The sequence below is a fragment of the Sus scrofa genome, chromosome 1 (assembly GCF_054392235.1).
Source record: "Sus scrofa isolate SSC_HxYL_T2T_F1_AM1 chromosome 1, Sscrofa_HxYL_maternal_Yorkshire_Landrace_v2.0, whole genome shotgun sequence".
NCBI classification, from domain to species: Eukaryota; Metazoa; Chordata; class Mammalia; order Artiodactyla; family Suidae; genus Sus; species Sus scrofa.
In genome coordinates this window covers 81,837,620-81,865,218 of record NC_139383.1, presented here as the reverse complement: position 1 = coordinate 81,865,218, position 27,599 = coordinate 81,837,620, and the positions used below count along the sequence as shown (strand labels likewise).

General features: G+C 38.7%; 1 protein-coding gene across 1 annotated transcript in view; it reads left to right on the top strand.

Annotated features, from left to right (window-relative positions):
- Positions 1–27,599, top strand: part of FRK (fyn related Src family tyrosine kinase) — a 107,976-nt gene that overhangs the window by 21,205 nt on the left and 59,172 nt on the right. The window lies entirely within an intron of this gene.

Genomic DNA, 27,599 nt, shown 5'->3' with positions numbered 1-27,599 from the left:
ACCACAGCTCATGGCAATGCCGGAGCCTTAACCCACTAAACGTGGCCAGGGATTGAACCCTCACCCTCATGGTTCCTAGTTGGATTTGTTTCTGTTGTGCCAGGGTGGCAACTCCAGCTCCACCATTCTTAATATACCTCTTTTCATCGATCTTCAGGACATCCACTCACCTGTTTCCTCCTGCATCACAGACTGAGACATTTGTGTTGGCTCCATCTCATCTCACTGTCCGCTGAGTATCAGAGTGCCCTGTCCCCATCCTCTAAGCTTGATCCTCTTTTCTGTCTGGCCTCATTTTTTTGGTTGTTGAGTTCAACTTGGGACATGTATATTCAGTGATCTCTTTGACATCACTCCATCCCCATGGAAGTTTCCAAATGCCAGGCATTTCTAATACTTCCAAAACTGAGCCCCAACATTCCTCCTCTGAACCTCTTCTACAGTCTTGCCCGGCTCTGTCAGTAGCAACTACACCTCCACCAGCTCAGGCCAAATAGCTGGGAATCTCCTTGTCTGCCATTTTCCTTTCATAACTTGTAGTCAATCATAACTTGTCTGCCATTTTCCTTTCATAACTTGTAGTCATCATTCGGTCTCCACCTTCAATAAATAGTCTCAAATCAGTATCTCACCAGCTCCTGTCATCATCTGGTCCAACCCACCTTGATCTTTCTTTTGTTTGTTTTTTTCTTTTTTGGCTGCCTCCCTCCCAGCATTTGGAGTTCCAAGGATGAGATCCCGAGTGTCTGAACCACAGCTGTAGCAACATGGATCCTCCAACTTACTGGGCTGGGCTGGAAATTGAACCTGCCTTCCTGGAGCTGCAGAGACACTGCCAATCCCATTGCACCACAGCAAGAACTCCTTAAGCTGATTTTTTTAATCTGATTTACTGGGATTAGCATCGTAACTGGCCTTTCTGATTTAACCATTGCCTTAAATATAATCTGAGCTCAATCCAACAGGCAGTGACTCTGTTAAAGTGCCAGGAAATTAAAATGACAACTGTGCTTGCAATTCTCCAGCAGCTTCCCATCTCACTTAAAGTTAACTCCCAGTCTCCCTCCAGTGACACCCCCCAGCCCCATCTTCACCATTACATCACTGACTTCATTCCTTACTTCTCCTTCTCCCTTTGGCTTCTACTGCTGCCACAGGACTTGTCTTGAGGGTGGGGGTGGGGTGGGGAAGGGTGGGTCTAGCCAAAAATGATTTTGTAAAACTTTTTTTAGAGTTTGGAATTTGAATTGTTCTGACTCCTTAAACCTGTAAGACATAGGGAGAAATGAAGAATTTTGCAGGTGGTCTCACAGATGCAATACCTTACTCTACTCTGAACCTTTGATATATGAGTGTGGCGAAATTACTCCTAAATTATCTATTTTGATACTAATGGAGAAGAAGTTTTCCGTGGTCCATGAAAATGTACATTCATTCGAAGATTATTGGAGCACATAATCGTTTTAGGTCTGTTGATGGTTGGGAAAGACTATTATTTTCGCTGAGATATTGGAATTGAAGATAGCTTTTTAATTAGCTTGTGCTGATGTTTTCTCTGTGTCTGGCATTTCAAACTGATTCTTATCAATAAGGGGCAGCCTATGTTCCATTGTACAGGTTTAAGAGCATAGTCTTTCTTGCTCCCAACGCTGAGGGCAAGAAGGAAAATCTAGGAGTTGAACAAATTGGTTTCTTGTATGTATAACATCAATAAAAAGCTGTGTTATTAATAAACAGGTATCTAGATTTCAGTCTTAGGCGTTTCAAAATCCTTGACATTGCATTTGCTTTTCTCTTACTTATGTCTTTACAGAAGGATTTTTCTTAATGAATTCAGTGCAGTGTAGGCACATCTAAAAATAGCTCTAAACAGGAGTTCCCATCCTGGTGCAGCAGAAACGAATCCGACTAGGAACCGTGAGGTTGCAGGTTTGATCTCTGCTCAGTGGGTTAAGGATCCGGCATTGCTGTGAGCTGTGGTGTAGGTCCCAGAGGTGGCTTGGATCCTGCATTGCTGTGGCTGTGGCTTAGGCTGGCAGCTAGACCTCTAGCCTCGGAACATCCATATGCTGGAAGTGTGGTTCTAAAAAGAAAAAAGACACACACACACACACACAAAAGAAGAAGGTACCTGAGCCTCTGATGACCTCTCAGCCCAGAGCTGCCACATCAGCTGGGAGTTTCATAAGAGAGAGAAATAAACTTCTGTCTAAAAAAAAAAAGCTCTAAACATAAAAATAATATGAGTCAATTCTGTGTTGTCATCATGTAAAATTACCCTCTGCTTCTCAAATATGTTCTGCCTTCCCCTAAGAAATTAAACACAGGCATGAAATATAAATGAAGATGTGTTTGCTGTGATGCTCCTTGACATTTTAGGGATAATTAACAGGACTTCGAATATTAACCAACATTAATTAACAATGTAAAGTGCCTTAAACGTGAAATGTAATAACAATGCTGAGTAGATTAGCCACATTCATCAATACACCTCATGCTTAAAGATTTGTTTTTGAATGCTGCATTATTAAACAAGTTGATTGTGCCTACCTCATGAACCAGGGGTTTCTGCTGTATTCACTGTAGATATTACTCTGTTGAGTCTGTTGTGGTGCTGAGAACAGGCTCCAGGGTCTGAGTAGGCAGGGTGACAGGATGATGGAGGTGTGGTTCTGGGAAAAGCAAGAGGGGGATGGGAGCGGGGAGCAGAAAGGAGAGAGAATAGTCCTTCGGGTATCCCACAAAATGCAGTTTCTTGTGGCATGGAAATCCTGGCCACTCTATGATATTGCTGACTTACTTCCCATGAATCCAAGAACTCAGCCAAAAGCATGCCCCTGGTGGTGCTATTTGTGGATTCTCTTCACTCATAATATCTATACCATTCATTTTCATGCAAGCAACTTGTGGCCAGAATGGCTTTTTGCCTTAGCAGCCCATCCTCTCATGACAGTGTTGCATGGTTCCTGCCTTGGACACTTTTTATAAATACTACTACGATGATTTTCAGGTTTCCTTCCTTGTAGATAGTGGCTGGCTCCTTCTGTAAGCCCTGATCCTACCTCTGAATAGTTCTTTTTTTTTGTCTTTTTTGTCCTTTTAGGGCCGCACCCACGACATATGGAGGTTCCCAGGCTAGGGGCCTAATTGGAGCTGTTTGCTGCTGGCCTACACAGCAGCCACAGCAATGCGGGATCCGAGCCGCATCTGCGAGCTACACCATGGCTCAAGGCAATGCTGGATCCTTAACCCACTGAGCGAGGCCAGGGATCAAACCCACAACCTCATGGTTCCTAGTCAGATTCATTTCTGCTGCACCACAATGGGAACTCCTGAATGGTTCTTTTTGACCATTGTCTCTCACTACCCTGCCTCATTCCTGTACATTAGCATTTCTTAAAAAAACCCTCAAAGTTCTTAATTCATTTTGGTTTTATTCTAATGTTTTTTATCTTAATCTTTTGAATCATTTTTAAAATCCATTAACTTTTTTTTGTTTATTGAATCTGTTGTCGACCTATATGACACTGGATTAAAAATCTTTTCTTTTCCCTTTCAATTTCAGATAGTTCTCGTTTTATGTTACTTTCATCTATCCTATTTTATATATATGAACATACTTTAATTTTTTAGTGGGAATGTATTATACCTTTATTCAACATTCAAATGATCTCTGTGAGTGAATAGAGCAGCATGCTTTTATTTATTTTTTTAGAGTGCAGTTGATTTATAGTGTTGTGTCAATTTCTGCTGTACAGCACAGTGACCCAGTCATACAAGTATATACATTCTTTTTCTAATGTATCTTCCATCATGTTCTGTTCCTAGAGATTGGACATAGTTCCCTGTGCCGTACAGTAGGACCCCACTGCTTATCCATTTTAAATATAATAGTTTGCATCTACCAACCCCAAGCTTCCTGTTCATCCCACTCCTTTCTACCTCCCCACTGGCAACCACAAGTCTGCTCTCCATGTCCATGATCTGTTTCTGTTTTGTAGATAGGATCAATTGTGCATATTTTAGATATCACGTATAAGTGATATCATGTGGTATTTGCCTTTTTCTTTCTCACTTCGTTCAGTTAGTATGAGAATCTCTAATTGCATCCACGTTGCTGCAAATGGCATTATTTTGTCCTTTTTTATTCCATTATATTTATGTACCATATCTTCTGAATTCATTCATCTCTCGGTAGACATTTAGGTTGCTTGTTATAATTGTCAATTACAATGACTTTTTCTTTTTTGTCCTTTTAGGGCCACACCCACAGCTTATGTAAGTTCCCAGGCTAGGGATTGAATAGGAGGTGCAGCTACAGGCCTATGCCACGGCCACAGCAAGGCCAGATCCAAGCCACATCTGTGACCTATGTCACAGCTTGCAGCAATGCTGGATCTTCTTCCCAGTGAGCGAGGACAGGGATCCAACCTGCATCCTCATGGATACTAGGTGGGTTATTAACCTGCTGAACCACAACAGGAACTCCTACAATGACCAAATTTTTTATTTTGATGTTTTAAAAAAACTCCAAATGCCAATTTTTCTAAATTAATATTGTTTTTTCTAGATTAAAAAATTAAATGGATAAGTACCTATCTAATATTTTACTTTTATTATTTCTGTATCTTTCTACCTTTGTGCCCCAAATAATAAAACATGCACATAAATTTGATCTTTTAAACCAGTCTTAAATTCTATGACTTGATGGCCCATTTAGGCTGCTGAATATCCGTTATTCATTATATAACATTCATTTGCTTATATGGTATTTACTGTTATAAGTATTCTCCTTTATCATCCTATTTGATACTTCAAAAATTATGGCTCCTTGTCTTTTCTATAGCGGCTCTTTATTTGGGACTTTTTGTTTTGCTCTACTACTATGATGTACGCTTGTGGGAGCACATGCATAAAGCAAATGGCCATATCCAAGACTTTTTGGGATTTATTATGAACTCCTCATCATTGCTTCCCTACTCCATACCCTTATTCCTTGCCCTATTTTGACATAGTTTCTCTGTTTCTCAAGGTCCCAAGTCATGACTTCATTTACTTACAGGCTGCATGTCTTTCCTTCTGATAAATCATTCCTGAGGATTATCTCTATAAAAATTCATGTTTTGTCTTCTCAAAACCTTTTCTTCTCTATCTTGAATCCCTAAGAACTTGGCTCCTTGACAGACAGCTTATCCACATTCCTGACACTTTTTCATCAGTGAAAACAAATCTATCTATCTATCTATCTATCTATCTATCTATCTATCTATCTATCTATCTATCTATCTATATCTATCTATCTATCTATCTATCTATCTATCTATCTATCTATCTATCTATCATCTATTATGTTCTTATATTAGCTGATGTTTGAACTACTTTAGCCCCTATAATTGCCCCTATTATGCTGTGGGAACGTGGAATTTACTTAAACAACAACAACAATAACAACATTAAATTTCTGGGCACTGTAACTGAAGAATTACTCTAGGTGCATCTCTTCAGTCACTTAGCATTTCCTTACTAATCAGTATGGTTTTTTTTCATCATCTCACTGACTTCAAACAATTTACTGTAAACCTAGGGTACAGGACTTTGTGCCCTGTGGCTTGGTTCTCTGTCATCTTTCTAGAAGTGATTGTTTGTCTTCTCTTTGTTCCTTTTTTCACTTTATCAATATATGCTATTTTGCTTGCTATTCAAATTTGGTTCATTGAGAATTGTAGCAACTAAAATACAGCTAATAATTTGGATACTTTTAAGTACATGATACAATTGATATTTTGGCATCTAGTGCCACAGTAACTTGTTACTGCTACAACCATTAATGCTTACAGCATAGATAAAATAAACTTGAGCTTCTTCTTTCTAGTGCTATTATTTTTTAAACAAGAAAGCATATTAAATTATAAGCAAGTGGGATAACTGAATTTTAAGAGAGTGTGCAATTTGTAAGTGTCAGTTTTTTAAATAAAGATTTTATTTTGAGATAATGGTAGGTTTACATGGAGTTAATAGAGATAATATAGGGAGATTCAGTGTATCTTTTACCCCATCTTTCAAAACTACACTGCAGAGTAACAATTTTAGAACCAAGATTTTTGCTTTTCAGGACCACACCAATGGCATATGGAAGTTCCCAGGCTAGGGGTCGAATTGGAGCTACAGCCTACACATAGCCACAGCAATGCGGGATCCACACTGCAACTGTGACCTATATCACAGCTCATGGCAACGCTGGATCCTTAACCCAATGAGCGAGGCCAGGGATCGAACCTGCCTCCTCATGGATACTAGTCAGGTTTGTTACCACTGAGTCACAAAGGAAACTACCCAGAACAAAGATATTGATATGAATGTAGCTTTAGATGCAAGCAATCCCATCACCAACTTCTTACTCTTTACCAAGAATCCCTCTTCTCACTCTTCCAATCAGCCACTGCCCTGCTTCTCACCACCCTAGCTCTGGTCCCTCCAACCCTTGGCCCTGACCCTTGAAAAGTACTAACTGCCATTTCTTCAGTTTTATTTCAAGAATGTTACACAAATGCAATTATGCCTTTGGAGACTGGATTTATTTTCTCAGTTAGTATAGTTCCCTGGCAGTTCATGCAGGTTGTTATAGGAATTGAAAGTTTGCTTCTTTTCATTGTTGCATAGGATCCCACGATGTATGTGCACACAGTTTGTTTAACCATTCACACACTGAAGGGTATTTGAGTTATTTCCATTTTTTGGCTCTAATAAGTAAAGCTTCTATAAACATTCTTATTCAGGTTTTTGTGTGAATATCAGTTTCATTCCTCTAAGATGAATGCCCAAGAGTATAACTGCTAAGTATATAGTAGTTGCGTTGCAGTTTTATAAAAATCTGCCAAGCTGTTATCCAGAGTGGCCACAACATTTATATTCCCACCAGCAATGTATGAGTGATCCAGCTGCTCTACATCCTCACCAACATTTAGTATTGCCATTCTGGTTTATTTTAGCCATTCTGATAAATGGTAATGGTATCTTTTAATCTGCATTTCCCTGGTGGCTAACATTGAACGTCTTTTTATGTGTTTATTTACCTTTGGCATATCCACTTCTGTGATGTGTCTCTTTACGTCTTTTGTTCATTTCCTAAAAGGACTTTTTTCCCTTCTGTTGAGTTTTAAGAATTCTTTCTATATTCTAGACACTAATCCCTTGCCAGGTATGTGGTTGGCATTATTATTCATGTTTTCTTTCAGTCTGTCGGTTGTCTTTTTGTCTCCTTAATGATGTCTTTCACAGAGCAAAAGTTTTTAATTTTGCTGAGCTTCATTTTGGCATTTCCTATTACGTATCATACTTTTGAGGAAAATTTAAGATCTCTTTGCCTAGCCCTAGATTTAGAAGATTTTCTCTTTGATTTTACATTAGTGCCTTTTAAAGAGACTTACTTGCTTCACTCTTCTGAACTGAAATCAGTAGTCTTGATTCCAGGGTCAAAATCTATTTAAATGAATACATGGGTGAATTAGCCAGAGTCTATATAGCTGGAGTCTTTCAAAAATATTGTTGATGGCCCTAGCATTTTGAAGAACACGTAAATGTCTCTACTGTAGTACTGTCATGAAGAAGGAAGAGCATGGAAAATTAGACCCCTGCTCTCTATGCCTTTTCGAGTTACTGGTAGATTATTCAAATGACGGGCATCTACTGGGAAAGGCCAAGAAGACAGCTGAGGTCAGAGGTCAGGCAGCAGTTGGAACATATTCATTTCTAGGGAGTAAATGGCAGACTTTGGAGTCAAGCATAAACCTAGAAATTTAGCCTGTTCTCCTAAGTGTGTTTACCACCCTGGATTACAGAATCAATGCTACATGACTCACAGTATTAACAAAGGATTATAACACATGGAAGATTAGTAATAGGTAAGAACATTGCTGAGAAATTGACTGTCAGAGAAAGATGCAGTTGCATACCTTGGGTGTCTAATAGGCTTGGTCTTCTAAAAGATCAAAATTATAAAGGTATGGCTTCAAGCTTTACTATTTCTAGAAAGGGTTTGAGTACTTTGAGAATATGTTCATGATTCAGGCATAAGTTCACCATGACTTCATTAGAAGTGGTAGTTTCCTTTGGGAACTGAAATTCAAAATGATTTTTTGTTGTTAAATACATATAGCATAAAATTCACATACAGATGTTAAGACAGTTGAAGGTCATTTTTCAAATAAATGCAAACATGAGTTTTTGTTTACTTCCTGGTCTTGATATTTCCTCAAACAAACAAACAAACAAACAAACAAAACTAGCTAACCAGAAGCATAGCTTTGCATAACACATTGAAGATAAGAATATTTACTTTCCTGACTTCAGGCTTTGAGCACCAGTTAGTCCTCTCAAAATTGTGAGTATGTCTATACTGTTATAATCAAAGAAACTGTGGCTGTCTTTGTGGTAATGTCTGACAGATGTTATGGGGCTGTACTAAACCCAATTTCTCCTTTTCATGGAAGCTGGAATTTTTGCTATCTTTTGAGTTCATGAAAGCCTTCTCTCCAGGTCTTTTTTCAAAAGCTAAATATCTTACCAGGAAAACAGTTTTTTTTTTTTTTTTTTTTTTTTCCCTGCCGTATCTTCAGCATGTGAAATTTCCTGGGCCAGGAATTGAACCTGTGCCACAGGAGTGGTTTGAGCCTCTGCAGTGACAATGCTGGATCCTTAACCCACTGCGCCACAAGGGAACTCTGGGAAGCAGACATTAATATCCACAAGTGACTCATATTTCTATCTCCCACCCCTTACCTGAGAATAGTATCCTGAGGAAGTAGAAGCCAGGACAGTTATATTCACACAGGGCATCTAAGAAGGCAGGTGCTTTACTTTATTTATTTTAATAAGGTAAATAAATGCAATTTGTTAAAGAGAGATTTCTGAACAGGACCAACTTTCTAAGTGCATCTTTTCCACAAACATCAACCTAGTTATTTTCAAGTTATTTCCTGTCTTGTCAGCATTTGATATTCTCAGTCTTTTTATTTTAGCCCTTCTACTGGATATAAATATCTCATTGTACTTTAAATTTGCGTTTCCTTAATGACCCATGATTTTAAGTACCTCTTCCTGTGGGGCTGGCCAGTCTTATGTCTCCTTTTGTGGAGTTTGCTCATATCTTTTGCCCACTTTTAAACCCAATACCTGGACCTACTTGGGGTTAATTTTTATTGACTGTATTTTTTTCTTGAGTGTGGATCACATTTTCCTGTTTCTTTGCAATAATGCTAATTTTTGGCTGAATAAAGGACATTTTTGTAGCTACTCTAGATTCTGTCAGATTCTTCTGAGTATTATTGGCTTTATTTTCTTTTTTTCTTTTTAATGGCCTCACCCACAGCATATGGAAATTCCTAGGTGGTGATTAAATCTGAGCCACAAATGTGACCTACACCACAGCTGTGGCAATGGCAGATCCTTTAACTCACTGTGCCTGGCCAGTATGGAAACTACACCTCTGCAGTGACCCAAGCCACTGCATTTGGATGCTTAACCAACAGCCACGGTGTGAACTCCGACTTTCTCTTTTAGCAGACAGTTAAACTGACCAGGCTCTAGCTCAAACTTTGCTTCCCGCAAGGTGTATAATTGCTTGTATCTCTGTCCTATTCTTATTTTACCATTGAGTGTGATAATAGGTTAGGTTATATTGGTCTTGTTTTTCTCCATTAACATGTTCAATTACATTGACTTTATATATATCAGCTTTCTTCCTGGTATAAACCCCACTTGATTGTGATATACATATATTTTATTCCAGGATTTAATTTACTAGTATATTTTGCATCTGGGCTTATGAGGGATATTTATCTGTAGTTTTCTTTTCTTGAAATGTCCTTGATTTTGATATCAGGGTAATTCTGGCCTCATAAAATAAATGGGAAAATATTCTTCTTATATTTTCTGACAGAGTTTGTCTGTAAGATTTCTTACTTAAATTTTGGTAGAATTCACCCATAAAGACCTGGGGGCATGGAGTTTTCTTTTGGAAGGTTTTAAATTACAATTTCTTTAATGACTGTAAAGGTTATTAAGATTTTATAATTCTCCTTGTTGTTTGGGTAAGATGTATTTATCAAGGGACATGTCTGTTTCATCCAAGTTGTCAAATTTATTGGTGTGTAGTTGTTAACAATACTCCTTTATTGTTATTTTAATGTTTGTGAGAATCTATGATGGTCTTTAATTGCAGATATTTATAATTAGTTTTTGATTTTTTTCTTGAACAATATTGCTAGAGGCTTATACCTTTTATTAATCTTTGTAAAAAAATCAATTTTTGTCTTGTGGGTTTTTTTCCTATGTTTTGTTCTTTCCACTGTTGTTTTTATTATTTCTTTCCTTTTATATCTTTAAAGTTTAATTTGTTCTTCCTTTTTTCTACTATTTTAAAGGGAATATTTGGTATAGTTCTGAAAAATCACTAGAAAGATATGTAGATATATGCTTAGAAAATCATATTAAACAGATTTTGCAATCTTATTTTTGTTATCAGTGATTTTTTCCAAGTGAGATGACTATTGCTGTAAGTTTAATTCCAGTTAATTATTTACAATGGGCATGAAGGTTATTGGTAGCATAGAGAAATCATAAAGCAGAAAATTCCTGTTTTTCATTTATCAACTAAATTCCTAAATATAGCACTTTAATTTGAAGGTAGAAATATAGTTATATATTTCAGGCAAGTATACTGCATAGGCCTTTTTTTTTTTTTTTTTTTTTTTTAAATGGTCTCTGCCTTGTCAGCCATTATATGTAAATTTTGTCTGCACCATTGACAGTATTGGCCATATGTGTCAATTATGAAACATTCCCTCACAATATCTTTCTTTTAAAATGTATTTCTCCAAACATCAGAGTAATGCATGATATGGTTAGGTATCATATATTTTTTTGACTTTTTTCCTTGTTTATGCTGGTCTACATGTGTGTTTTTCCAATAGTAATGTAATCTTATAAGCAAGTGTAGTCTCAGAATAGGCCTCAATAAACATTTACTTGTTTTAATGTTTTTCCTTTAAGATATTTCTCAGCATTTAAAACATGTTAAAAATCTCTTTTCATTTCTAAAGAACAAGAACAATCTGATTTCAAAAGTTAGTTGATCATAAAATGTCACTTTAAAAAACTAACATAAAACCGTTGAAATTTTCGTAGCTCCTTTTTTTTTTTACTCCAACCTTCCAACCAAATTTTGGACACTGTTTGTATTCAGATCAGTTAGATATATACAGCATGCCTCATTTCATTTTGCTTTGAAGATATCACATTTTTCACAGATTGGAGGTTTGTGGAAACCCTGTGTCAACCAAGTCTATCAGTACTATTTTTCCAAAAGCATTTGCTCATTTTGTGTCTCTGTCACATTCTGGTCATTCATGCCCTATTTCATACTTTATTATTATTGTTTCATTTGATATGGTGATCTGTGATCAGTGACCTTTGATGTTACTATTATAATTGTTTTTGGGGCTCCATGAACCACATATAAAAGCAGAGAATTTAATTGATAAGTGTTGTGTCAGTGACCTTTGATGTTACTATTATAATTGTTTTTGGGGCTCCATGAACCACATATAAAAGCAGAGAATTTAATTGATAAGTGTTGTGTGTATTCTGACTGCTCCACCAGCCAGCTGCTGTTCCCCCGTCTCTCTCCGTCCCCTCTGGCAGGTCTCGCTCTTCCTTCAGACATGACAGTATTGAAGTTAGGCCAGTTAATAACCCTGCAATAACCTCTACATGTTTAAGTAAAAGGAAGAGTCACAGGTCTCTTGCTTTAAATCAAAAGCTAGAAATGATTAAGCTTAGTAAGGGAGGCAAGTTGAAAGCCAAGGGAGACTGAAAGCTAGGCCTCTTCTGCCAAACAGCCAAGTCATGAATACAAAGAAAAAATTCCTGAAGGAAATTAGAAGTGCTGCTTCAGTGAACACATGAATGATAAGAAAGTGAAACAGGGGAGTTCCCATTGTGGCTCAGCAGGTTAAGAGCCCGACTAGTATCCATGAGGGTGCAGGTCCGATCCCTGGCCTTTCTTAGTGGGTTAAGGATCTGGCATTGTCATGAGTTGTTGTGTAGGTCGCAGACATGGCTCGGATCCCATGTAGCTGTGGCTGTGGCGTAGGCCAGCAGCTACAGCTCTAATTTTACCCCTAGCCTGGGAACCTCCATATGCTGCAGGTGTGGCCCTAAAAAGCGAAAAAAAAAAAAATGTGAAACAGCCTTATTGCTCATGTGGAGAAAGTTTTTGTGGTCTGAATGGAAGGTCAAATAAGCCACAACCTTTCCTTGAACCTTCCCTTGAAGCCTAATCCAGAGCCAGGATTGAACCTGTTCAATTCCATCAAAGTTGAGAGAGGTAAGGAAGTAGGAGAAGAAAAGTTGGAAGCTGGCAGAGGTTGGATTGTGAGGCTTAAGGAAAGAAGCCATCTTCATAGCAGCAAGGTGAAGCAGCAAGTACAGATGTAGAAGCTGCAGCAGATTATCCAGAAGGTCTAGCTGACATCACTAATGAAGGTGGTGACACTAAACAACAGATTTTCAATGTAGATGAAACAAAACGGGGATACTGAAGCACCTGTTCTGACTCCCCCAGATTTGTCATGAGAACGAGTGCCCTGATGTAGGTGATGACACTGTGAATTGAAAAGTGAAATCCAAATGTTATCCTTATCACGATCGGTATTACTATCCCCTTATTTATGGGACTATGATCATCTGATTGGCTAGGAGGATATTCATGACTGGTAAAATCTGACTTGTTTTGCTCTCTGTTCCAAAACTTCAGATGATTTTTTTCTATATTAAAGTCCTCTTTTTGTCAGTTATTTAGTCAGCTTTCACTTTTAACTGACTCACATCTCCAAATAATCCTTTGTTCATTCATTCATTTATTTCATTATTGAGCATCTATTTAATTCCAGGTGCTATGCTCGGCTCTGAGCATTGCAGTGATGATCAGAAAGATAGGGCTTTGTTCTCTTGGCAGTTACAAGGATAATGGGGAAGTAGGAATGAAATAATATATACATATATATTTTTGTCTTTTTGCCATTTCTTGGGCCACTCCCACGGCATATGAGGGTTTCCAGGCTAGGGGTCGAATCGGAGAGATAGCCGCCGGCCTACACCAGAGCCACAGCAACGTGGGATCTGAGCCGCGTCTGCGACCTACACCACAGCTCACAGCAACGCCGGATCCTTAACCCACTGAGCAAGGCCAGGGATCAAACCTGCAACCTCATGGTTCCTAGTCGGATTCATTAACCACTGAGCCACGATGGGAACTCCATGAAATAATATTTTTAAAAAAGACAAGGCAAGGGATTGTGATATGATGTCACTTATATCTGGAATCTAATAAACGGCATAAATGAAATTTTTCACAGAAAAGAAAATCATGGACTTGGAGAACAGACTTGTGGTTGCCAAGGGGGAGGGGGAGGGATTGGGATGGACTGTGAGTCTGAAGTTAACAGATGCAAACTATTGCCTTTGGAATGGATAAGCAATGAGATCCTGCTGTATAGCACTGGGGACTATGTCTAGTCACTTATGATGGAGCATGATGGAGGATAATGTGAGAAAAAGAATATACATATATATTATATATATATATGTATATGACTGGGTCTCTTTGCTGTATTGTAGAAAACTGACAGAACACTGTAAACTAGTTATAATGGAAAAAATAAAAATCATTAAAAAAAAAGACAGGGAAAGGGATTGTGAAGGAAAGGAATGTGATACTTCAACTGACTTGGTCTGGAGGTAAGTTTTCCTAGCCGGAGACATCTGAGTTGCAATCCAAAGGATGAGTTGGACTTAAGTGGGAAGGAAGTGTCTTATATAGTAAATCTACCATCACTCAGCCATGCAAAGACCTGATCCTCATGCCTACTGAGGGTCCTAGTCCTGAAGCTCTGGACTATTTCTGTCTTGTGCTCTCATTCCAACAGCAGGTCTTTTCAAATCTATACTATTTAAAATCTCTTTCCTGGGTTACAACTGACAGACCAGAGTTTACCATACTTTGTATTTCACTGAGTCCTTCAGTTAATCCCAGGCTAAGAGGTTAGCATAGTGTTTAGTAGCTGGAAGTCTTTGTATCACCAAAGTGATGAAACAAAACCTGCTTTAATTGCACTTAGTTAATCAGTCAGGTGGCGCCCCAGGCAGGGCATGTTTTAGTTTCTTAGAACACAAGCTTGCATACAAAGAGCTTCCATGCTCTTTACAAGCAACATTTATTTACATTGTGTATTGTTAGTTTATCCCCTTATGAGACATTTTGAGAGCGCAAATATTTTAACCTAGTTCAAGAAATTCCTTGTTTTAATAAAATTGTGTTTAAGGCATAAATGTAACTGGAAAGAAACTCGGCCCCTTCACCCTTATGCTTGGGTGTGTCCTTCTCCTTGACAGCAAGAATATGCATAACTGTGTTGCCACCCTCTGCTGTGGACTGTGGTGTGCCCAGCTTGAGGATTTGATGTGCTGAAAAAAATTCTGTTCAAGTTTTGTCTGTTGATACTGCTGAGAATCAAGACCTGGAGTGGATAGCCTTTATTAGACAGAATTATGTCTGCTGGTGTATACAGAAGGAATCCCAGAACTGAATTGCCTTGCATACAAAAGCTGGGGTATTTTATTGTAAAAGCATGTAAAAAGCAGGGTGCCCTGGACCTGTGGGGTGTTGGGAAATTCTCTCTTCAAGGAAAGGGATATTGACTTTCTAAGAACAGAGATTTCTGATATGTGTTTGATGCTCATTTCCTATTCTAGATTGTCCTCAGATCTTTATTCGTTGCAAATTTGCACAAAATTTGGACTGACTTTATAACTTGTTGGATGGGTTGAAAATAAGAGAGCAAGGTCCCCCATGGAGCAGAGTGGACCCAAGAGAACAAGGGTTTGGGGTCAATGACAGAGAGAGAGAGAGAGAGGGGCTCTCTGCCCTCAGAAAACAGGGCTGTACCTTTCAGACTGAGGTACCCAGTTCCCTGTCTCCAAAGTCTGTGCTGCACTAGGGGAACTGCAGCATCCCCAGCCCCACCTCCAGTCTGGGGTCATTTACCTTGACACACCCTTTGGCTTTCTTAGGCAAAGTGGGGTTGGAAACAGGCCCTGGAGGAAGTTAAGTGGCCCAGGTGTGTTTGCACCAGGGTGGGTGGCTGGTGAGTGACACTTTTCCTTCTCTCAGACAGTCTTTCCTCATAACTGTTCCCAAGGGTGAGACTTTAATATATTCATGCAACTACCTTTCCTCCAACTCTAAACAAAAACAAGCTGAAAACCAATTTTCAGGTTCAGAGCAATCTACCAGGACTAGCAGAGCCTTCCTTTTTGTTTCCTGACAAATAGCTTGTTGACACTGAAAACAAAAGGTGTATTTTCTGGCAGTGCTTCTGGCTTTCATTTCAATAAGAACCAGCTGCTTCGTGGACGTGTCCAACATCTACTATTTCAAAGTCCAGTGCGTGGCGTTTATGTGGGTTATAAACTTCAGTGATTCATGCTGGTGTTATTATTGGTAATTATTAATGATAGCCATCTTTAGTGGGTAGCTGGGTACCCAGGGTCAAATTATTAGAAGATTAAAAAAATAAGAGAATGTGTGTGCCTATTGTGACTTTTAGCGAACTCTCTGTTGCACTCCTTATATGCCTGGGAACACCTGCTTCATTTAAACTTCTAAAAAGGCAGTGAAATTAGTGCACATTTGTGATGGTAGCTGCAGACCCACACTCATACACCCACACCCACACATGTGTGTGTCTCTGTCACTCTTATGAATTAAGATTAGACAGAGAGATTTTATTCTTCATTTTATGTTTGCCAAATGTGAAAGACAGTTTCACCTAAACCTTTTGATTTTTATATGGACTTAAGAGATACCTATGGAGAAATCCTATCTTATTTATCCCATTAGAATCATAAATATTATTTCTATTTTACATACAGTTATTTTTTCATAGAATATTACATTTCCTGTTAAATGGATTGCTCATTTTTCTTTGGCTAAAGAATCATTGCCCCCAAGGAGACCCTTGGAGGATACTCCTAGCTTTCTGTGTTTTGCGTTTCCTTAAATGTCAGTGATAGAAATGAGTGAAATTGATGGACATTGTTTATTCCTTAATAATAATAATAATAAACTGCTGATAGATCTGGGCCAAACTGCAGTTGAAAAATCTGGATGTTGGCCTCAATCCTAGAGCGGGTTATGAATCTCACTTAAGGGATTACTCTGCTCAAAAATTCTACCCATTTCCTCCACGGCTCTATTTATTCTGATTACTTTGACTTTAGGAACATTTAGGAAAACCCTCTGGGATTCCACCTGCCACTTCCTGCTGCTTGTTAACAGTCATTTTTAAAATGCACTTTCCCAGAGTTCCCATTGTGGTGCAGCGGAAACGAATCCAGCTAAGAACCATGAGGTTGTGGGTTCTATCCCTGGCCTTGCTCAGTGGGTTAGGGATCTGACACTGCTGGGAGCTGTGGTGTAGGTCAAAGATGAGGCTCAGATCCCAAGTTGCTGTGGCTGTGGCAGAGGCTGGCAGCAGTAGCTCGGATTGGACACCTAGCTTCCATATGCCACAGGTGTGGCCATAAAAAGCAAAATAAATAAATAAATAAAGATAAAATGCACTTTTCCTCCTTACTTTGCTTCTTTACTCTTTCTCCTTTGTGCTTATCACCTTCAAACTCATTGAACTCAGTGACTTACTCATTTGTTTGCTGTCTGTGTTTCCTCATTATTATGTGAGCTTCACAAAGGCAGGGTTTTTGTTTCCTTCCTTCACTGCTGTAATTCTACCAACCAGATCTGTGCCTGGCGCAGAGTAGGTGCTTGAATGAATCATTTCATTCAACGTCATTGCTGAATGAAAAATGAATGAGCGACTGTATTTTATGGTGGTAGGCTGTGGTTACATACAGCTTTGTCACCAGTTCTTGTGTGAACCTGGAACAAAAACACTTAGCCTTACTGAAGAAGATGAGTATTTTCTGTCACAGGCATCATTGAGAATTTAATGAAACAATGGATTCTCTTCCCAGAAAAATGTATGTACTCATTAAAACACACTTACAGTAAGTTTCAGAGATTTACCCACGGATCACATAAAAATTTCTTTCCAGCTCTAAAATTCCGATCAGCTCTCCTGTGTTCCTCCCAGAGAAGAATTCTTCCTTGCCCCCACTCTCTCCTTACTTTTATCTCTTAAATTTGTTCATTAAACAGTTTTTAAAGAACAAGTCAAATTTTTAGGTCTTTTTTGCTGATGTAGCCAGAACTTAATATTCTCTAATGTGTTAAATTTTAAATGGAAGCTCCTAATATACTTTTTTTTTCTTTTTTTTTTTTTTTTTTTGTCCTTTTAGGTTCTCACCCATAGCATATGGAGGTTCCCAGGCTAGGGGTCTAATAGGAGCTATAGCTGCTGGCCTACACCACAGCCATAGCAACGCCAGATCTGAGCCGTGTCTTCCACCTACACCACAGCTCACGGCAATGCCGGATCCTTAACCCACTGAGTGAGGCCAGGGATCGAACCCACATCCTCATGGTCCCTAGTCAGATTTGTTTCCGCTGAGCCACCATGGGAACTCCTAATGCATTTTTTAAATTTTGCTGAAAACCTGCTTCTTCTATGGAGTTAGTGGTTTCCCACATGGAATTACCTGTAAACATTGAAGAACTTGTTTTTTTTTTTTTTTTCCTTCTTTCTTTAATGGCCCCTCTTCACTCACTGTTGCTCACCAAACCAGTCTGCTCTAAGACACCTTGTTGGTCCTTCCCCTGTGCCTGTACCCTTGTCTTTCATTTCTTTGGATTTCTCATCTTTTCCAAATCCTTATTGAAAATGTCTTTTCTTTAAGAAGGCGTCCATCATTGACGCACTGTTAGCTGTTCATATCTCTGATGGTACATCCTTGAGATTAAATACTCTTTCTGTTTTATCACTTTCTTTTGGATTTATTCCTCAGTTAATATGGTCTCTTGTTCCTCCCTTGATACTCTAAGATACTCAAAAGGAAAAGAAGTAGATCCTCTTTTTCCTCTTTTGGTTTTTCATCTGTTATTAGGAAATAAATATTACTGATATTTTCAAGCACGTAGAAAATTATATTGGTATTACCCTGTAGGGTCATAAGAAGGTTAAGGTACTTTTAAGATGTTTACTATCTTTTATTTGGGATAAAGGATTTAATGAAGGGAAGTGATGACGTGGTGCATCACTTAGTGTTAAAATGCTAAGTACCACGGCTGAAACTTAGACACGAGCCTCTGGTTTCATTGGTGTCCATTCTAATAGTGGATACAATGCTGTTATCAGTCATAAAATGCTTATCACCGCTGGTATTAGCAGAAAAGAAGACAGATACTCCTCCTTTTTCCTTTTTTTGCATGAGAAAGCTGTATCTAACCAATGCAGACTGGACTGCTAAGTCCAAAGCATGGTATTATTAACCCATCTAGAGCAGGTGCATATAGGGACTCCCAGTTGACTAGACTAAATGTTTGGTCTTGTTTATTTCATGAAGATAGTTCCCAAAGAACAAGTTATTTTGTAGATTCTAAAAGAATACTCAGTGGTTTAAATAAAGTGGGAGGGAAATAATATCATTCATAACACCGAGAATAAAATTCTTTAAAATTAAGTGAATTAAAAAGCTCCTTGGGGAGTTCCCGTCGTGGCGCAGTGGTTAACGAATCCGACTAGGAACCATGAGGTTGCGGGTTCGATCCCTGCCCTTGCTCAGTGGGTTAACGATCCGGCGTTGCCGTGAGCTGTGGTGTAGGTTGCAGACACGGCTCGGATCCCGCGTTGCTGTGGCTCTGGCATAGGCTGGTGGCTACAGCTCCGATTGGACCCCTAGCCTGGGAACCTCCATATGCCGCGGGAGCGGCCCAAGAAATGGCAACAACAACAACAACAACAAAAAGACAAAAGACAAAAAAAAAAAAAAAAAAAAAAAAGCTCCTTGGGAGTTCCCATTATATATGTATACAGTGTTTCTTATCTTAAAAAGAGAAATCAGTTTTAGCTTCTATTTCCTTTTACACAAGTGGGGATGGTTGTGAAGCAAAATCACTGCCTTGAGATTGAACCCCTAGTGGAACTTTGTTGTATTTTTCGTAAACTTTTTATCAAGAGTTGTATACTTCTGATGACTAGACTCAGGGAAGTGGATTCGGGTTACAGTCAGATTCTTTCACAAACACACAGCACTTCACCTTCCTCGTGGGGAAAGTACCAATTACTTCACCTTACTTCCTTTTCTTGAGAAAATTCCTTCAAAAGTCCCCTTTAATGATGACTACAAAGGTGAACAACAAAAGAGCTTTATCGAGTGACCCAAGCAAGGAGCTTCCTGGTACCTCTGTGACTGCAAGTCCTACCTCAGATACTGGATGTGACAGTGACACTTTATCACACATGCTTTTTGTGTGCACAGCCCTGATTGGCTTGTGTTTTGAAGGACAGACAAGTCAGCCTCATTTTTGATTTCTACGTTCCTGTGGAAGCATTCTATTTGGCAGAAGATAGTGGTCAGATTGGAATCTGTTGTCTGAAGCCAATTAACATTCAAATCTGTGCTGCAACTGGCCCGGAACAGATAAAGGATCCCCACAAGAGCTTTTCAGTCTGAGCTATGCGGCAAGCACAAAGAACAGATTACATGAGAAGGCATGTGTTATCTAAAGTCCAACGTTCAGTATAAACCAAAAGACTATATAAAATGCCCATGGTGACGTACAACGTGTTAACCATTTCATGGACATGAATTGCTTGAACTGCTCCAAAAGGCATGTGTGGTGTTATCAGACTCGGTCTTTGTTCCAGGGAGGACTGCAGCCTCCAGTGAATACAGGGAGCAATTTAAAATTAAAAAGTAAGATGACACAGCACTAGCTTTGGTGTGTGTGCAGAGGGGGTTAGTGGCTGAGTACTATGAGAATTCTAGGAGGCAGGCTTAAATAATGCTACTGCCAATAGCAGTAAGAGGATGTGTGTAGCTAAAAGAGAGTTGATGTAGGGAAGATAAGCTTGTAGAAATGGCTAGTGTCCAGAGGGGAACCTGTAATTCCAGATCAATGAGGGTTTTATTCCATAAGCAAAAGGAACCCTTAAAGCTTTTTTATGTGTATGTACTGGTGAGATGTACCAGGCCATATTTTCAGATGATTAATCTAGGGGCAGTGGTGTGAGCAAGGGGGAGAGAGACTTAGATGATGCTTATACAACTTGCAGCAGCACTGCCTGGCTCCATGTAGGTGATCAGGAAGCAGAAGCTATTAAGGCTAAAGAGAATAAATAGTAAAATATTGCCATAGTCCAAATGGCAATGATGCAACGGACAAAGATTATGGTGGGGGAAGTGGAAAAGAAGGAAAGAATAAGAAAATACAGATGTGCTTTATTATTATTACTTCCTTTGTCCTTATCATGCTAGAAGAGTGGGGAAAAGTGGCAGGATTCATATACTGCGAGCCAAGGCGGATGCTGAGCCTCAGGAGATTTTATAGAAGGGGAGTGTCCTGATGACCTGGACCACAGGAATTTTGATAGAGGTTCTCCGGGCTGTGTTGCTGAAACATGAATCAATGCAGGTGTCCTACAGAACCTTCAGAGCTCTAGGGGCTATGATGCCAAGCCTTGCATTTAGACACGACAAATGGCTAACTGTGATGTGATGATGAGTGTTCCCTGAAAACCATAGGTCTTTTGCAAAAAGGTTAGTGTCAATGATAATCCAAAACCACACTGGTGAGGACACCAGGTGGTTTTATCCATTATGGCCCATGTAACTGTGATGATAATGATAAAATACCTGTCACCTGGCATTAGGCCAGGGGAGTCAACCCCGGGGACTTTCTGCATGGTGACTATGCCAGGTTGACCTACCCACTTTCCTTTTTGCCATTCCTGGGAGGATGTAAGTGTTTTTCTGGGACCGTTTTTAGGAGCTTATTTTTTTAGGGTCTCTCGTCTGTGGTTTAAGACCAGCTGTCTCGGTTTTTGGGGAGACACTGAAAAAATAAATTATTCATTAAACCATGTTAAATTTTAGTCAGCAGTTACTGAGGATGGGTTTTCTCTTAAAAAAAAAAAAAAAAAAAGGCTCAGGAAATGACCTCCATCTGATTGGGATTATGAGTGTCCTACCTTGTACCTGTCAGTGAGGTAGCAGCAGAGTGGATAGAAGACTCTAATACATAAAATGGGGAAATGTTAATGGAGATGCCACATCTATTAATGTGTTGATTTCCCTAAATTTTGATTGTCGTCTATATTATTTAAATGTTGATATTCAGTAGTGCTGCATACACTTTGCTGCTTTTTAAATTTTTTTATGTATTTTCTCTTTTTACAGACACACCTACAGCATATGGAAGTTTCCAGGTTAGGGGTCACATCAGAGCTGCAGCTGCTGGCCAACACCACAGCCATTGGAACTTTGGATCTGAGTGGAATCTGTGACTTATGCCACAGCTTGAGGCAACGTCAGATTCTTCACCCACTGAGCAAGCCCAGGGATTGAACCTGCATCCACATGTACACTGTGTTGGGTGTTTTTAACCCACTGAGCCACAATGGGAACTCCATTTTTTTTTTTTTTTTAATTTTTTTTTTTTTTTTTTTGGTAAAGAACATCCAGTTAATCACAGGGCAGCATTTGTTTGCCTTTTGGAATGAGTAAAATGGCCTACTGCCACCTGGTGGCAGCATGACCTAGTCCAGACTGGCAGGCACGACAGCCAGCAGTCACCTGGGGAGAAACCTTCAAAATAAACACAATCAGAGAAGTGAGATCATGCTCCCACATTCATTCTTCTTCTATCATTACCTTAAATCTACCATGTCTAAAACCATGCTGCTCCCTCAAAGCAGTTCTCTTAAAATAGATGCTACTTACTGAATGTGTGTGTGGCCAGGGATCAAGCACTTTACATACTTATTTTTCTTAATCTCCAAACAAGCCTACGGGTAATGATTATGAGTTCCACTTACACATGAGGAAATCCAGGCATAACTTTACCAATGAGAGGATGCAGCTCTTACTTCTTACTACACTCTGTCTTCTGATGTGCTGCCAAGCACAGTCTCCTTCAGTCTGCAGACTTGAAACTCTGGTGTTATGTTTACTCTTCCATCTGTTTCACTGCTTATCCATAATCACCAGTCCCATGTTCCTTTGAGATTTTCCTTGTATCTATCAACTCCTTTTTTTTTTTTGGAATTGCATCTTTAGTTTAATAAGGCAATTAAAACATATGAAAAATTACACAAATGCAAATACTTTAGAGCATAATTTATCAAATTAAAATAAAGTCTTTGTTATATGGATAATTTATTATGTATGATTTATTTTTCATTTGCAGAAATGTGTATCTATTTTTTTTTCTTTTTCTTTTTTTTTTTTTAGGGCTGCACCCATGGCATATGGAGGTTCCCAGGCTAGGGGTCAAATTGGAACTAAGCTGTCGGCGTGCACCACAGCCACAGCAATGCCAGATCTGAGCCTCATCTGTAACCTACACCACAGCTCACAGCAACGCCGGATCCTTAACCCACTGAGCGAGGCCAGGGATTGAACCTGTGTCCTCATGGATACTAGTCAGATTCGTTTCCGCTGAGCCACGATGGGAACTCTGTAGCTATCTATTCTAACTGCTGGAGTTTCTAGTCCACATCTTTGTAACAGGTAGAATTTTGGAACATATACCTTATTGATTTCTTTTAATTTTTTCGTTTAAATAAATTTTCCAGTAATCCAAAGCTACATCTTATTGTCAACATCCAAATTAGAGAGAAGAATGTAGGCTGAGAAGGGGAAGTCCTTTGTCATCATTTTTGTCATCTCTCCCTAATCTCCAGAGAAGTAAGCACATATAATTTTTGGTTTTTTGTTTTTTAAGATATAAATAAAACTAATATTCCTGGTATTCTGCACTTTACCCTTTTTCATCCAGCAATATGTCTTGTAGACCTTTCTATGTCTATGCAGAATTTATACACAGGGGACACTCAAATGTTTGCAAACTCAGACTTCATTTGTATGCTCCTTTCATCTAAAACAGACATTGTACCTTTTGATCCATTTTCATCTAACTGAAGCATTTCTTTCTCCAAGGTTATAACTTATTATGGTATCCTCTCCTTTTTGGTTTTTCTTAAGATTTCTTTTATGGCAGCTATGGCATAGCAAGAATATTTTCATTATCAATAAAATGTACGTGTGTGTGTGTGTTAGTGTCATTTTATTGGATATTTTTTCACAAGTGCCGAACTAACTTATTCTCAGATGTCTTCTATAAATTTCTACCTTCTTTACTATTTCTATACCTCAGTAACTCAAACTGTGGTGTGCCTCAGATTTACCTGGGGACTTACTGAAACCCAAATTGCTCAGTTCCACCCCCAGGGTTTCTGATGAGGTAGATAAGGCATGAAGCCTGAAAATTTCCACTATGGTTCTCATGTGATGCTGATACTCCTGGTCCAGGGAACACACTCTGAGGATCACTGACCCATAAGACTCTCCCCTGATGCTTTCTGCCTCCTAAGACACCCTAATCCCTCCCCAGTGCTCACTTTACAGCACTTTAATCTTAGAGAGAGCATTAAAAATGGCTGTTGACAACCAGCCCTGGGGCGTGTGTGCCCTTCCAAAACAGGGTCGACAGGAACTCTAAAAGGCAGAACAGAGGAGAGGTTTGCCTGCCACTCAAACCACAAATTAAGGAAAAATTTTCACGGTGCAGAGGGTGGAATGAACTATCAGTTGCCCATTAGTCTGTACAGCAGCATCTGCTCTGGTGAACACAGTCTATAGCAGATGCATCATCTGTGAGTATGAAAGATGGCATCATAAATGCCACTACATCTAGAAAACAATTTTTTATTGATTTTCTTCATTTGTTGATGATAGCTCAGCTAGGTAAAATTTCAGGCATTAAGGGAGCTGATGCATCCAGTCCAATAGTTACATGTATTTTATTGTTACTATAGATTCAATATTGGTGAGATTAGCCTGGTGAAGTGATTGTACCAATATATTATGCAAGAATCCAAAATTGGTGAGATGAAATAATTTTTAAAAAAATTCACCAAGGAGTTCTTCTCTGCAAATGCAGTGAAATTACTATATCTTTATCATTTGATTTTTAAAAATGGCTTGCTTATACATATATCAGATGAAAAAATTACAAAATTAATAGACAATTATTTAAAATACAAATATATGTATGTGAAACATATAATAAAGTATTTATTCTTTAGAATAATGAGATATAAGAGATATAAATATACTTCTAAGAATTTAATTTGCTAGATAAATTGTAATTTTTGTAAAGGTTTAATATTTACATTTGGACCAAACATTTTAATTTTGTTGCATAATTAATGCACTGGAAATCAGGAACATCCATGGGTTGATCAGTATATTTGATCTGTGCTGCTTCTTTGCTTGAAATATTTGTGCAAAGGAATTTTGCCATTGCTGGAAATGGAGTCTAGAAAAATTGCCTGAGCAGTTTGACAATTAGTTTTCACTAAGCATGCATGCATTCATAAAAATGTACAATATTTTCTATGTTTGCTTAAACTATATAAATGACATTATAGTAGCATGTATCATTCTTTGACTTCCTTTTGTCCCTCAACGATTTGTTTTAGCTGCCATATAGTATTCCATTTTTTATCTATAATTATGTTTGTTTATCTATTTCCCTATGATGGACATTTAGGCTGTTTATAGTTTTTCAATACTAGAATTTTTCAGTGAATGATCTTGTGATATATATCCTTAAGCAATGTAGTATATGATCTAGAAATGAAATCGAGTCATATACCAATATTCAGTTTTACCGGATATTGACAAATGCTCTTTGAAATAATTGTACCCAATTACAGTACTATCAGTATTGCATAAATGTTCTTGTTTCACATTTGTCCCAGTGCCTGAACGTGAGGGTTTTAAATTTTGTCTAGCTTGAAAAGTGTAAAATTGCATTTCATTGTTTTTATATTTATTATTCTTAGTATTCCTAATCACTGGCAATAGAGGCTGTAATTCTTTCCTTATTTTTATTAATTATTTGGTTTTTGTTTCTGTGATCTGTCCAGTTATACACTATGTCAATCATTATACTGTGTTGTCTTTTTTAAAATTGATTATAGGTCTCTATAATCTGAATACTAGTTTTATTCTTGGTTATATGGTCTGCAAGTACTTCCCCCAGGTCTGTGGCTTTTGGTTTAATTTTTTTTTCTTGATAATTTTTGTGTTGCAAATTTTTAATTGTGGTATAATAAATATTATCAGTCTTCCTCTTTAAGGCTTGTCTTTTTCTTTTTGTCTTGTTGAAGAAACTTTTCCTAATCCAATATCATCAGACATTTTTAAAGTTTGCCTTTTACATTAAATCTCTAATCAATGTAAAATTATTATTGTGCATGCTATAAGTAGCATCCATTAACTTTTTTTCATATGGATTATGAATGGTACCAGAATCATTTATTGTCTGACCCATCCTTTCATCGCTAATTTGTGTATTGGGTCTGTTTGAGTTTTTTATTATGTGCCATTCTTATATTTACTTATTTCTGCAGGAGGAGAAAACACATATTTCTGTCTTTCTGTGAATGTATTACATGGTCACCTTGGAATGTTTCCAAGCCTTCCATAATTTCGGTTGGATAAACAATGGTCTATGGGCATCAATTTGGCCCTGATATTGAATCAGTGTGGCAGTCACTAGTGCACTTTTTATATTTTAATGTCTCTTTTCAGTTTCTTCCCCATCTTCCTTCCAACTGTGTCACCCTTACTGAATTCATATTCCCCAATTCCTACCCCCTGTCAAACTAATTGGAACCAATTAAAAAACTTAAAAAAAATTTTTTTTTATTTTTTTGGAGCCAATGTTGGATGGCCTTTCCTAGCCTGAAGTTCTTCACCTGGCCTATATATCTTCTCTCAAACCTACATTTCTTCTCTTTGAGTATTTACATCTTATTTTCTTTCTTTCTCTCTCTTTCCTCCCTCCCTCCCTTCTTTCTTTCTTTCTTTCTTTCTTTCTTTCTTTCTTTCTTTCTTTCTTTCTTTCTTTCTTTCTTTCTTTCTTTCTTTCTTTCTTTCTTTCTTTCTTTTCTTTTCTTTTCTTTTCTTTCAGGGCTGCATCTGAGGCATGTGGAGCTTCCCAGGCTAGGGGTCTAATCGGTCCTGTAGCTGTTGGCCTACACCACAGCCACAGCAAAGCCAGATCCCAGCTGCATCTGTGACCTACACCACAGCTCACGGCAATGCTGGATCCTCAACCCACTGAGCCAGGCCAGGGATCAAACCCACAACCTCATGGTTCCTAGTTGGATTCATTTCTGCTGCACTACGAGGGAACTCCCGAGTATTTACATTCTTAAAGTTGATACCTGAAAGAGAAATGTTTTACCTAAAGCCTTTAAGGGTGAAGATCAACCTTATGACCCTCTGGTGAAAGGTCTTTTTAGTGAAAAGCTGGCTGCCTCAGTTTCCTCTGATTATCACATTAGTGTCTGATATTTGTTCCAGACTGGCTTTGATATTAAAATCCATACTTCTTTGTTGGAGTTGGCCATATTCATGTTAACTGACTTGTAGAGTTCTGGAATGTTAAGGATAATGTGTGAAGATAGGAAGTGGAGGGAACACTAAGAAGATACATCCCGGGCAGAAGCATCCTTTTTTCACATAATCTCTCCAGTGATGAAAATTTCCTTCTAAACATACACAATCATCTGGGAGTGAGGAGGGGACTGGATAGGGATAGAGGTGGGGAAAGATGGGAATTGAGGCCCAGAGAACTGCATTTGTAGTCACGTTCACACTGTTTTTTTCTTTCTTTTTTTACAGCCACACCTGCAGCATATGGAAGTTCCCAGGCTAGGGGTTGAATCGGAGCTGCAGCTGCTGGCCTACACCACCGCCACAGCAATGCGGGATCCTTAACCCACATCTGTGACTGATGCCACAGCTCATGGCAGCACTGGATCCTTAACCCACTGAGTGAGGCCAGGGATCGAACCCACATCCTCATGGATCCTAGTCAGATCCTTAACCCATGGAGCCACAATCAGAATTCCCTGTAGTCATTCACACTTTGATGTGAAATATATGAATCCTTGGATTGGAATATTTGCTCCCTAACACTTAGAAGGTGCTAGGGAGGCAGCAGACAGTCTGATGGCGAGTAGTTTTAAAGTATGGAACACAGCAGACTCACCTTGTGGTGCTATGCCCAGCCCGGAAGCCTTGGATTTGACAAAAGGAGAACACAGGATTTCCCAGAGAGAATGTGGGAGTGAGAAGGGATGTGGCAGCGGGCATCAGCCAAATTCCTATTTTGCAATATTTTAAGACTCCTGGAGTGTTGCAGACATCCAGAAAAATCCTGCCAAGTATCAAAAACTACCATTCATACCTGTTATCCTGTCACTAAGGACTATCAAACCTTTCCGGTCCTGGAATCCTTTCTGGCCAAACTTCTTTCTCCTTAAAAAAAAAAAAAAAAAAAAAAA